This window comes from Arachis ipaensis, chromosome B7, assembly GCF_059453495.1.
Source record: "Arachis ipaensis isolate K30076 ecotype BB chromosome B7, ASM5945349v1, whole genome shotgun sequence".
Classification (NCBI taxonomy): domain Eukaryota; kingdom Viridiplantae; phylum Streptophyta; class Magnoliopsida; order Fabales; family Fabaceae; genus Arachis; species Arachis ipaensis.
In genome coordinates, this window is record NC_142442.1 from 102802392 (window position 1) to 102814540 (window position 12149).

The 12149-nt window shown below is 39.7% G+C and overlaps 1 non-coding gene across 1 annotated transcript; it reads right to left on the minus strand.

Moving 5' to 3' along the window:
- Positions 1 to 2411: 2411 nt before the first annotated feature.
- LOC148553569 (small nucleolar RNA R71) lies at positions 2412 to 2519 on the minus strand. Its single transcript, XR_015893124.1, has one exon. It is a non-coding gene; the product is annotated as a small nucleolar RNA R71 (small nucleolar RNA).
- Positions 2520 to 12149: the final 9630 nt, after the last annotated feature.

Genomic DNA, 12149 nt, shown 5'->3' on the forward strand with positions numbered 1-12149 from the left:
TGGTGATGCCCAACATAGAGCTTACCATGGAAGGGAGTATGAATGATTGGAAGAAGGCAATAGGAAAGCAGAGGTTCAAGGGGAACAAAGCATCTTCATACGCTTATCTGAAATCCACCAATGAATTACATAAGTATCTCTATCCTTATTTTATGTTTATTTTCATCACCTTAAACTCCATAAGCATTTGAATCCGCCTGACTGAGATTTACAAGATGACCATAGCTTGCTTCAAGCCGACAATCTCCGTGGGATCGACCCTTACTCACGTAAGGTTTATTACTTGGATGACCCAGTGCACTTGCTGGTTAGTTGTGCGGAGTTGTGATAAAAGAGTTGAGATTACAATTGTGCCACACCAAGTTGTTGGCGCCATTGATGTTCACAATTTCGTGCACCAAGTTTTTGGTGCCGTTGCCGGGGGTTGTTCGAGTTTTGACAACTGACGGTTCATCTTGTTGCTTAAATTAGGTACATTTTAGAATTTTTAAGAATGAATTCTAGAGTTTCAAGGTGATGTTCTTATCATCACAAAAGCTGATTGATTCTCATCAATTTAGCTATTGAATGTAATGTCCAGCTGAAGCTTGGCCAAACATGTCTAATCTTTTTAGACTAAAGCTTTAGACTAACATTGCATGATTCCTGGAATTCTTATTAAAAGTTTTGATTCTCTTTATTTTCTTTTCTATATAATTTTCGAAAAAAAATACAAAAAAAAAACCATAAAAACCAAAAATATTTTATGTTTTTTGTTTGAGTCTAGTATCAATTTTTAAGTTTGGTGTCAATTGCATGTTTTTATTCTTCTTGCATTTTTCGAATATATGCATTATGTTCTTCATTAATCTTTAAGTTGTTCTTGAAGATTTCATTGCTCTGATCTTTAAATTCTCTTGTTTTGTGTGTTTTGTTTTTTCTTACATGCATTTTTACATTGTTATAGTCCTTAGTATACAAACTTTTAAGTTTGGTGTCTTGCATGCATTGTTTATTTGATCTTAGTATAGTCCTTAGTATACAAACTTTATTTGAAGATTCAGAACATTCAGCAGAGGAATCAAACAGAAAAAGCTGGGCGTTCAAAATGCCCAGTGAAGAAGGAAAACTGGCGTTTAAACACCAGCCAGGGTACCTGGCTGGGCGTTTAACGCCAGGATGACACTAGAGGGAAGATTTTGTTTTTAATTCACATTTTTTCAAGTTTTCATAATTTTTCAAAATCAAATCTTTTTCAAATCATATCTTTTCAATCATATCTCTTTCAAAATCAATTTCTTTCCATTTTATATTTATTTTTACTATTTTCAAAAATCCTTACTTCAATTCAAGATTTACTTCAAAAATTTTCAAGTTGTTACTTGCCTATTAAGAAAGGATCAAACTTTAAATTTTAGAATCATATCTTTTAATTTCTTGTTAGTCAAGTAATCAACTTTAATTTTAAAAACTTTCTTTTTCTAAATTGATTTTCAATCATATCTTTTCAAGCATATCTTTTCAATCACATCTTTTTCAAAATTAATTTTTTCAATCATATCTTTTTCTAATTTCAAAATCTTTTTCAAAAATCACTTTATTTCTTTCCCAATCTTAGTTTTCGAAAATCTCAATCAAATTTTCAAATTTCTTTTTAATTATTTCAAAATTTTTTAAATTATTTTCGAAAATTCTTCCCCGCTTCTCACATCCTTCTATTTAAGGGACTAAAACTCCTCATCAAGGTAAAATTCGAACTCTGTCCCTCTTGATAAGTTCGAATTCCCTCTTCTCTACCTCCTCCTTCTATTCTTCTTTTCCTCTGAGACCTCAAGGAATCTCTATACTGTGACATAGAGGATTCCCTACTTTCTTGTTCTCTTCTCTTTCATATGAGCAGGAATAAAGATAAAGGCATACTTGTTTAAGCTGATCCTGAACCTGAAAGGACCTTGAAGAGAAAGCTAAGAGAAGCTAAACAACAATTCTCTTTAGAGGGCTTAACAGAGCTCTTCAAAGAAGAAGAAACCATGGCAGCCAAAAACAACAATGCCAACAATGCAAGGAAGGTGCTTGGTGACTTTACTGCACCTACTCCTGATTTCTATGGGAGAAGCATCTTAATCCCTGCCATTAGAGCAAACAACTTTGAGCTTAAGCCTCAATTAGTTTCTCTAATGCAACAGAATTGCAAGTTTCATGGACTTCCATTGGAAGATCCTCATCAATTCTTAGTTGAGTTCTTGCAAATCTGTGACACTGTCAAGACCAATGGGGTTAACCATGAAGTCTATAGACTTATGCTCTTTCCTTTTACTGTAAGAGACAGAGCTAGGACATGGTTGGATTCACAACCTAAAGAAAGCCTGAACTCTTGGGAAAAGCTAGTCAATGCCTTATTGGCAAAGTTTTTTCCACCTCAAAAATTGAGTAAGCTTAGAGTGGAACTCCAAACCTTTAGACAGAAGGATGGTGAGTCCCTCTATGAAGCTTGGGAGAGATACATGCAATTGATCAGAAGGTGCCCTTCTGACATGCTTTCAAAATGGAGCATCATAGGAATCTTCTATAATGGTCTGTCTGAACTATCCAAGATGTCATTGGATAGCTCTGCTGGAGGATCTCTTCATCTAAAGAAGATGCCTACAGAAGCTCAAGAACTCATTGAAATGGTTGCAAATAACCAATTCATGTACACTTCTGAAAGGAATCCTGTGAATAATGGGATAGCTCAGAAGAAAGGAGTTCTTGAGATTGATACTCTGAATGCAATATTGGCTCAGAATAAAATATTGACCCAACAAGTCAATATGATTTCTCAGAGTCTGTCTGAAATGCAAGCAGCAATAGGCAGTACTAAGGAAGCTTCCTCTGAAGAAGAAGCTTATGATCCTGAGAACCCAGCAATGGAAGAGGTGAATTACATGGGAGAATCCTGTGGAAACACCTATAATCCTTCATGGAGAAATCATCCAAATCTCTTATGGAAGGATCAACAGAGACCTCAACAAAGTTTCAACAACAATAATAGTGCAAGAAACAGGTTTAGCAATAGCAAGCCTTTTCCATCATCTTCTCAGCAACAAACAGAGAATTCTAAGCAGAGCCACTTTGACTTAGCAACCATTGTCTCTGATCTAATCAAAACCACTCAAAGTTTCATGACTGAAATAAGGTCCTCCATTAGAAATTTGGAGGCACAATTGGGTCAGCTGAGTAAGAAAATTACTGAACTCCCTCCTAGCACTCTCCCCAGCAATACAGAAGAGAATCCAAAAAGAGAGTGCAAGGCCATAACCACATCTCACATGGCCAAACATGGAGAGGAGGAAGAGGCAGTGATTCCCACTGAGGAAGATCTCAATGGACGCCCACTGACCTCCATGGAGTTCCCTAAAGAGGAACCATGGGAATCTGAGGCTCACACTGAGACCATAGAGATTCCATTAAATTTACTTTTGCCATTCATGAGCTCTGATGAGTATTCCTCCTCTGAAGAGGATGAAGATGTCACTGAAGAGCAAGTTGCTAAGTACCTTGGAGCAACCATGAAGCTAAATGCCAAGTTATTTGGTAATGAGACTTGGGAGAATGAACCTCCATTGCTCATCAAAAAACTGGATGACTTGACTAGGCAGAGATTACCTCAAAAGAGACAGGACCCTGGAAAGTTCTCAATCCCTTGTACCATAGGCACCATGACCTTTGAGAAGGCTCTGTGTGACCTAGGGTCAAGCATAAACCTTATGCCTCTCTCTGTAATGGAGAAGCTAGGGATCATTGAGGTACAAGCTACAAGAATCTCACTAGAGATGGCAGACAATTCAAAGAAACAGGCTTATGGACTTGTAGAGGATGTCTTGGTAAAGGTTGAAGACCATTACATCCTTGCTGATTTTATAGTCCTAGAGACTGGGAAGTGTATGGATGAATCCATCATCCTTGACAGACCCTTCCTAGCCACAGCAAAATCTGTGATTAATGTTGACAGAGGAGAATTGATCATTCAAGTGAATGGAGACTCCCTTGTGTTTAAAGCTCAAGGATATCCCTCTGCAACATGGAGAGGAAGCATGAAGAGTTTCTCTCAATACAGAGTCAAACAGAGCCCCCACAGTCAAACTCTAAGTTTGGTGTTAGGAGGCCACAACCAAACTTTAAGTTTGGTGTTGAACCCCCACATTCAAACTCTAAGTTTGGTGTTGGGAGGTTCCAACATTGCTCTGAACATCTGTGAGGCTCCATGAGAGCCACTGTCAAACTATTGACATTAAAGAAGCGCTTGTTGGGAGGCAACCCAATTTTTACTTATCTATGTTAATTTTCTATTTTCTATTGTTATTTTATGTTTTCTGTAGGTTGATGATCATGTGAAGTCACAAAAACAATTGAAAAATCAAAAACAAAGTGAAAAATGGAATGAAAAATAGAACACCCTGGAGGAGATAGTTACTGGCGTTTAAACGCCAGTAAAGGTAGCAGAATGGGCGTTAAACGCCCAGTCTGGCACCATTCTGGGTGTTTAATGCCAGAAAAGGGCACCAGACTGGCGTTTAACACCAGGAATGGGCAAGAAGCTGGCGTTAAACACCAGAAATGGGCAGTAGCCTGGCGTTTAATGCCAGGATTGGCAGAAAGGGGCGTTTTGCACGCCACTTAGTGCAGGGATGAGATATCCTTGACACCTCAGGATCTGTGGGCCCCACAGGATCCCTACCTACCCCACCACTCTCTCGCTTCTTCACCCATTCACCAATCACCTCAATACCTCTTCCCCCAAAACCCCTCACCTATCAAATCCTACCATTCTCTTCACCACTCACATCCATCCTTCAAAAAACCCCACTTACCTCACCATCCAAATTCAAACCACTTTCCCTTCCAAACCCACCCATAATGGCCGAACCATACACACCCCTCTCACTCCTATATAAACCCATCTTCACTCCTTCATTTTCACACAACCTAAACACCACTTCTCCCCCTTTGGCCAAAACACAAAGCCCACTCCATCTCCTCTATTTCTTCTTCTTCTACTCTCTTCTTTCTTCTTTTGCTCGAGGATGAGTGATGAGCAGATAATTTATACGCTTTTTGACATTGTTTTTAGTATGTTTTTAGTAGGATCTAGTTACTTTTAGGGATGTTTTTAATAGATTTTGTGTTAAATTCACATTTCTGGACTTTACTATGAGTTTGTGTGTTTTTCTGTGATTTCAGGTATTTTCTGGCTGAAATTGAGGGACTTGAGCAGAAATCAGATTCAGAGGTTGAAAAAGGACTGCTGATGCTGTTGGATTCTGACCTCCCTGCACTCAAAGTGGATTTTCTGGAGCTACAGAACCCGAAATGGCGCGCTTCCAATTGCGTTGGAAAGTAGACATCCAGGGCTTTCCAGCAATATATAATAGTCCATACTTTAACCAAGGATTGACGACGTAAACTGGCGTTCAACGCCAGCTTTCTACCCAAATCTGGTGTCCAGCGCCAGAAAGGGATCCAAAACCAGAGTTGAACGCCCAAACTGGCACAAAAACTGGCGTTCAACTTCACAATTGGCCTCTGCACGTGCAACACTTAAGCTCAGTCCAAACACACACCAAGTGGGCCCCGGAAGTGGATTTATACATCAAATACTTACTCATGTAAACCCTAGTAGCTAGTTTATTATAAATAGGACCTCTTACTATTGTATTAGGCATCTTTGGATTACCTTATGATCCTTTGATCACGTTTTAGGGGGTTGGCCATCTCGGCCATGCCTGGACCTTCACTTATGTATTTTTAACGGTAGAGTTTCTACACTCCATAGATTAAGGTGTGGAGCTCTGCTGTTCCTCAAAGATTAATGCAAAGTACTACTGTTTTCTATTCAATTCTTCTTGTTTCGCTTCTAAGATATCCATTCGCACCGAAGAACGTGATGAAGGTGATGATTATGTGTGACGCTCATCATCCTTCTCCCTTATGAACGCGTGCCTGACAAACACTTCCGTTCTACATGAATTAAGCTAGAATGAATATCTCTTAGATCTCCTAACCAGAATCTTTGTGGCGTAAGCTAGAATGATGGCGGCATTCAAGAGAATCCGGAAGGTCTAAACCTTGTCTGTGGTATTCTGAGTAGGATTTAATGATTGAATGACTGTGACGAGCTCCTAACTCGCGATTGCAGGGCGTTAGTGACAGACGCAAAAGGATAGTAAATCCTATTCCAGCATGATCGAGAACCGACAGATGAATAGCCATGCCGTGACAGGGTGCGTGAGCATATTATTCACTGAGAGGATAAGATGAAGCCATTGACAAGGGTGATGCCTCTAGACGATTAGCCGTGCCGTGACAGGACATTGGATCATTTTCCCGAGAGATGACCGAAAGTAGCCATTGACAGTGGTGATGTATCACATAAAGCCAGCCATGGAAAGGAGTAAGACTGATTGGATGAAGATAGCAGGAAAGCAGAGGTTCAGAGGAACGAAAAGCATCTCCATTCGCTTATCTGAAATTCCTACCAATGAATTACATAAGTATCTCTATCCCTATTTTATTATATAATATTCGAAAACACCATTATCACTTTATATCTGCCTGACTGAGATTTACAAGGTGACCATAGCTTGCTTCATACCAACAATCTCCGTGGGATTCGACCCTTACTCACGTAAGGTATTACTTGGACGACCCAGTGCACTTGCTGGTTAGTTGTATCGAAGTTGTGACAATCATGAATTAAGATCAGAGCACCAAGCTTTGGAGCCATTACCAGGATTTGTTCGAGCCTGGAGATCACAATTTCGTGCACCAATGAGCAACCTTCTAAGTTTGGTGTGGTAAAAGCTAAAGCTTTTTGTTTTTCCATAACCATTTATGGCACCAAAGGCCGGAGAAACCTCTAGAAAGAGGAAAGGGAAGGTAAAAGCTTCCACCTCCGAGTCATGGGAGATGGAGAGATTCCTCTCAAGGGTGTATCAAGACCACTTCTATGAAGTTGTGGCCAGGAAGAAGGTGATCCCCGAGGTCCTCGAGGTCCCTTTTAAGCTCAAAAAGGGCGAATATCCGGAGATCCGACATGAGATCCGAAGAAGAAGTTGGGAAGTTCTCACCAATCCCATTCAAGACGTCAGAATCTTAATGGTTCAAGAGTTCTATGCCAATGCATGGATCACCAAGAACCATGATCAAAGTGTGAACCCAGACCCCAAGAATTGGCTTACAATGGTCTGAGGGAAATACTTGGATTTTAGTCCGGAAAATGTAAGGTTGGCATTCAACTTGCCCATGATGCAAGGAGATGCACACCCCTACACTAGAAGGGTCAACTTTGAACAAAGGTTGGACCAAGTCCTCATGGACATATGTGAAGAGGGCGCTCAATGGAAGAGAGATTCAAGAGGGAAGCCGGTTCAACTAAGAAGGCATGACCTCAAGCCCATGGCTAGGGGATGGTTGGAATTCATCCAACGCTCAATTATTCCCACTAGCAACCGGTCCGAAGCTACTATAGACCGGGCTATCGTGATACATAGCATCATGATTGGAAAGGAAGTGGAAGTTCATGAGGTTATCTCCCAAGAACTCTACAAGGTGGCGGACAAGTCCTCTCCTTTGGCAAGGTTAGCCTTCCCTCATCTCATTTGTCACCTTTGCAATTCGGTTGGAATTGACATAGAGGGAGACATTCTCATTGATGAGGACAAACCCATCTCTAAGAAAAGGATGGAGAAAACAAGAGAACCTCATCAAGAGCATGAGGAAATTCCTCATCATGAAATCCCTGAGATGCCTCAAGGGATGCATCTTTCTCCACAAAACTATTGGGAGCAAATCAACACCTCCCTAGGAGAATTAAGTTCCAACATTTGACAACTAAGGATGGAGTACCAAGAGCATTCCATCCTCCTCCATGAAATTAGAGAAGATCAAAGAACCATGAGAGAGGAGCAACAAAGGCAAGGAAGAGACATTGAGGAGCTCAAGCACTCCATAAGATCTTCAAGAGGAAGAACAAGCCGCCATCACTAAGGTGGACCCGTTTTTTAACTTCCTTGTTCTTTATTTTCCTGTTTTTTCAAAAATTATGCTTTATGTTTATCTATGTTTGTGTCTTTATTACATGATCATTAGTGTCTATGCCTTAAAGCTATTAAAATGAATCCATCACCTTTCTTAAATGAAAAATGTTTTCAATTGAAAAAGAAAAAGAAGTGCATGAATTTCAAATTTTAAAACAGTTTAATTATTTTGATGTGGTGGCAATACTATTGTTTTTCTGAATGAATGCTTGAACAGTGCATATTTTTTAAGTTGATTGTTTATGAATGTCAAAATTGTTGGCTCTTGAAAGAATGAAAGGAAAAAGAGAAACGTTATCTGATGATCTGAAAAATCATAAAATTGATTCTTGAAGCAAGAAAAAGCAGTGAAAAGCTTGCAAAAAAAAAGAGAGAGAAAAAAGAAGAAAAGCAAACAGAAAAAGCCAATACCCCTTTAAACCAAAAGGCAAGGGTGATAAAATGGATCCAAGGCTTTGAGCATCAGTGGATAGGAGGGCCCACAGGAATAAAATCCTGGCCTAAGCGGCTAAACCAAGTTGTCCCTAACCATGTGCTTGTGGCTTGAAGGTGTCAAGTGAAAACTTGAGACTGAGCGGTTAAAGTTGAGGTCCAAAGCAAAAAGAAGAGTGTGCTTAAGAACCCTGAACACCTCTAATTGGGGACTCTAGCAAAGCTGAGTCACAATCTGAAAAGGTTCACCCAGTTATGTGTCTGTGGCATTTATGTATCCAGTGGTAATACTGGAAAACAAAGTGCTTAGGGCCACGGCCAAGACTCATAAAGTAGTTGTGTTCAAGAATCAACATACTTAACTAGGAGAATCAATAACACTATCTGGATTCTGAGTTCCTATAGATGCCAATCATTCTGGACTTCAAGGGATAAAGTGAGATGCCAAAACTGTTCAGAAGCAAAAAGCTAAAAGCCCCGCTCATCTAATTAATACTGATCTTCATAGATATTTTTGGAATTCATTGTATATTCTCTTCTTTTTTATCCTATTTGATTTTCAGTTGCTTGGGGACAAGCAACAAATTAAGTTTGGTGTTGTGATGAGCGGATAATTTATACGCTTTGTGGCATTGTTTTTAGTATGTTTTTAGTATGTTTTAATTAGTTTTTATTATATTTTTATTAGTTTTTAAATAAAAATGACTCTTCTGGACTTTATTATGAGTTTGTGTATTTTTTTGTGATTTCAAGTATTTTCTGGCTGAAATTGAGGGACCTGAGCAAAAATTTGATTCAGAGGCTGAAAAAGGACTGCAGATGCTGTTGGATTCTGACCTCCCTGCACTCAAAGTGGATTTTCTGGAGCTACAGAAGCCCAATTGGAGTGCTCACAATTGCGTTGGAAAGTAGCCATCCTGGGCTTTCCAGGAATATATAATTGTTCATACTTTGCCCGAGATTTGATGGCCCAAACAGGCGTTCCAATCAGCTCAAGAATTCTGGCGTTTAACTCCAAAATTGGCACAAAAGCTGGTGTTTAACTCCAAGAAAAGTCTCTACATATGAAATCTTCAATGCTCAGCCCAAGCACACACCAAGTGGGCCCGGAAGAAGATTTCTGCATTAATTACTGATTTCTGTAAACCCTAGGCTACTAGTTCCCTATAAATAGGACCTTTTGCTATTGTATTTTTATCATCTTGGGACGTTTAGTCCTTAGACCTTTGAGGCTGGCCATTCAGCCATGCTTACACTATTTGTTCTTATGTATTTTCAATGGTGGAGTTTCTACACACCATAGATTAAGGTGTGGAGCTCTGCTGTTCTTCATGAATTAATACAAAGTACTATTGTTTTTCTATTCAACTCAAGTCTATTTCTTCTCCAAGATATTCATTTGTTCTTCAACTTGATGAATGTGATGATCCGTGACACTCATCATCATTCTCATCTATGAACATGTGCCTGAAAAACACCTCTGTTCTACTAGCAATGGCTTGAATGCGTATCTCTTGGGTTTCTAATCTAGGATTGGAACCTTCGTGGTATAGGCTAGAATTAATGGCAACCATTCCTGAGATCCGGAAAGTCTAAACCTTGTCTGTGGTATTCCGAGTAGGATCTGGGAAGGGATGACTGTGACGAGCTTCAAACTCGCGATTGTGGGGCGTGTGACAGACGCAAAAGGATCAATGGATCCTATTCCGACATGATCGAGAACCGACAGCTGATTAGCCGATGCTGTGACAGAGCATCAGGACCATTTTCACTGAGAGGACGGGATGTAGCCATTGACAACGGTGATGCCCAACATAAAGCTTGCCATGGAAGGGAGTATGAATGATTGGAAGAAGGCAATAGGAAAGCAGAGGTTCAAGGGGAACAAAGCATCTTCATACGCTTATCTGAAATCCACCAATGAATTACATAAGTATCTCTATCCTTATTTTATGTTTATTTTCATCACCTTAAACTCCATAAGCATTTGAATCCACCTAACTGAGATTTACAAGATGACCATAGCTTGCTTCAAGCCGACAATCTCCGTGGGATCGACCCTTACTCACGTAAGGTTTATTACTTGGAGGACCCAGTGCACTTGCTGGTTAGTTGTGCGGAGTTGTGATAAAAGAGTTGAGATTACAAGTGTGCCACACCAAGTTGTTGGCGCCATTGATGATCACAATTTCGTGCACCACCAATATACCCTTAGGGCGGGTACGATGGTATCCGTAGATCCAACGGCTGCCAGGTAGTGCGATAACTCTGAGAACAGCTTCCCAGTCAAATTGGTACTGCTGGCGCTTGAGTGCGGCTTTCTGAAAGGTGTCCATTCCTTCTGGAATAGGGAGAAGACTTAGAGCTTGTCGAATGGCCTCTTTTGTAATGGGGACTTGCTTCTGACGTACATAGACAGACTGCAGAGTAGGCAGGTAGAAGTTAGAGTAGAACTTGACTACCCAAGAGAGATTGACCTGCCTTGGCTGTCTCCGTAGGAAACCCCATTGTCTTCGTTCGATTTGTGGCTCAACAAAGGTACCAATATTGGGCGGGAGGATAAGAAGGTATTCGTTGTTATAGCTCCTTTCTGCCAGGATAGGGAACATCTGCTCACAGTAGCGATTGGAAAATCGCGCAGTGTTCTTTGCTGGAAAGGCTTTTTCTTTTTTATCAACCTTGAGAATCCTGTTAATTCTTTTTGTTGAGGGCTTGACTGTAGTTAAAGAAGGCTCCGCCACTAGTGCTCTTTTAGTTCCTCTTCTTGCTGGTGGTTTGGGAGTAGCTTTCTCTTTTCCTTTCTTGGTGGCCATCATGAAAAAGGGAAGAGAGAGTAAATTAAATTCAAAGAAATATATAGCAATGAAGAGAACGAAAAAGGATGTCAACACACGCTCATGAGTACATGTGAAAGATCATTAATGAAAAATAGTTAGTGCATATGAAGACAAGTGAATGCAAGGTGTTTATTGGCATGCCGGAAAAGGGCATGAGTAGCATAGACCAAGCATTACTTTGTAACAAACCATCACATTTGTATTAACAATTAAATTCAATTAATATAATAGTAAAGGGAATTTGTGAAAAGTGTAACAACCCTAATTTTTGAGTATGCGAGATCTTTTCCGAAGCCACGAAATTCTCCGGAAGATCAGTAAGGGGAGAACCTCTGATATATCATCAAGTATCTCTATCCTCATTTTCATTATGTCATCTTTAAGATAGAACCTTTTCTGAGGCACGCTCAATAACGTAGTCACGAAAAACCCAGTTTTTTAACCGTATCGATTAGGAGTTTTGATTCTATTTTTCGTAAATAGTCTCAGTTTGACGAACCGGACTCGATTCATGAGACAAGAGAGATAATAGGATAATATTATCATTATATTAGTATTAGAAGCTTCTTGAATGATATTATAAGTTTACCTGATCAGTTTTAGTTAAAAACAGAAAACCGGTTTAACCGAATTCACAATTTACTGGTGCAGCTTAGCACCAGCACTCTCTGATGACTTTAGCAATGCTAAGGCCTCAATATTCATGTTTTATTCTCATAATAAATATGTTACTAGTGTCATTTATGCTAGTAGCTCAGAAAATAATTTTTAGAGATGTTTTTGCAAGTGTTCCGATACATCTAGTTTTAGTAGTTATACACGTGAG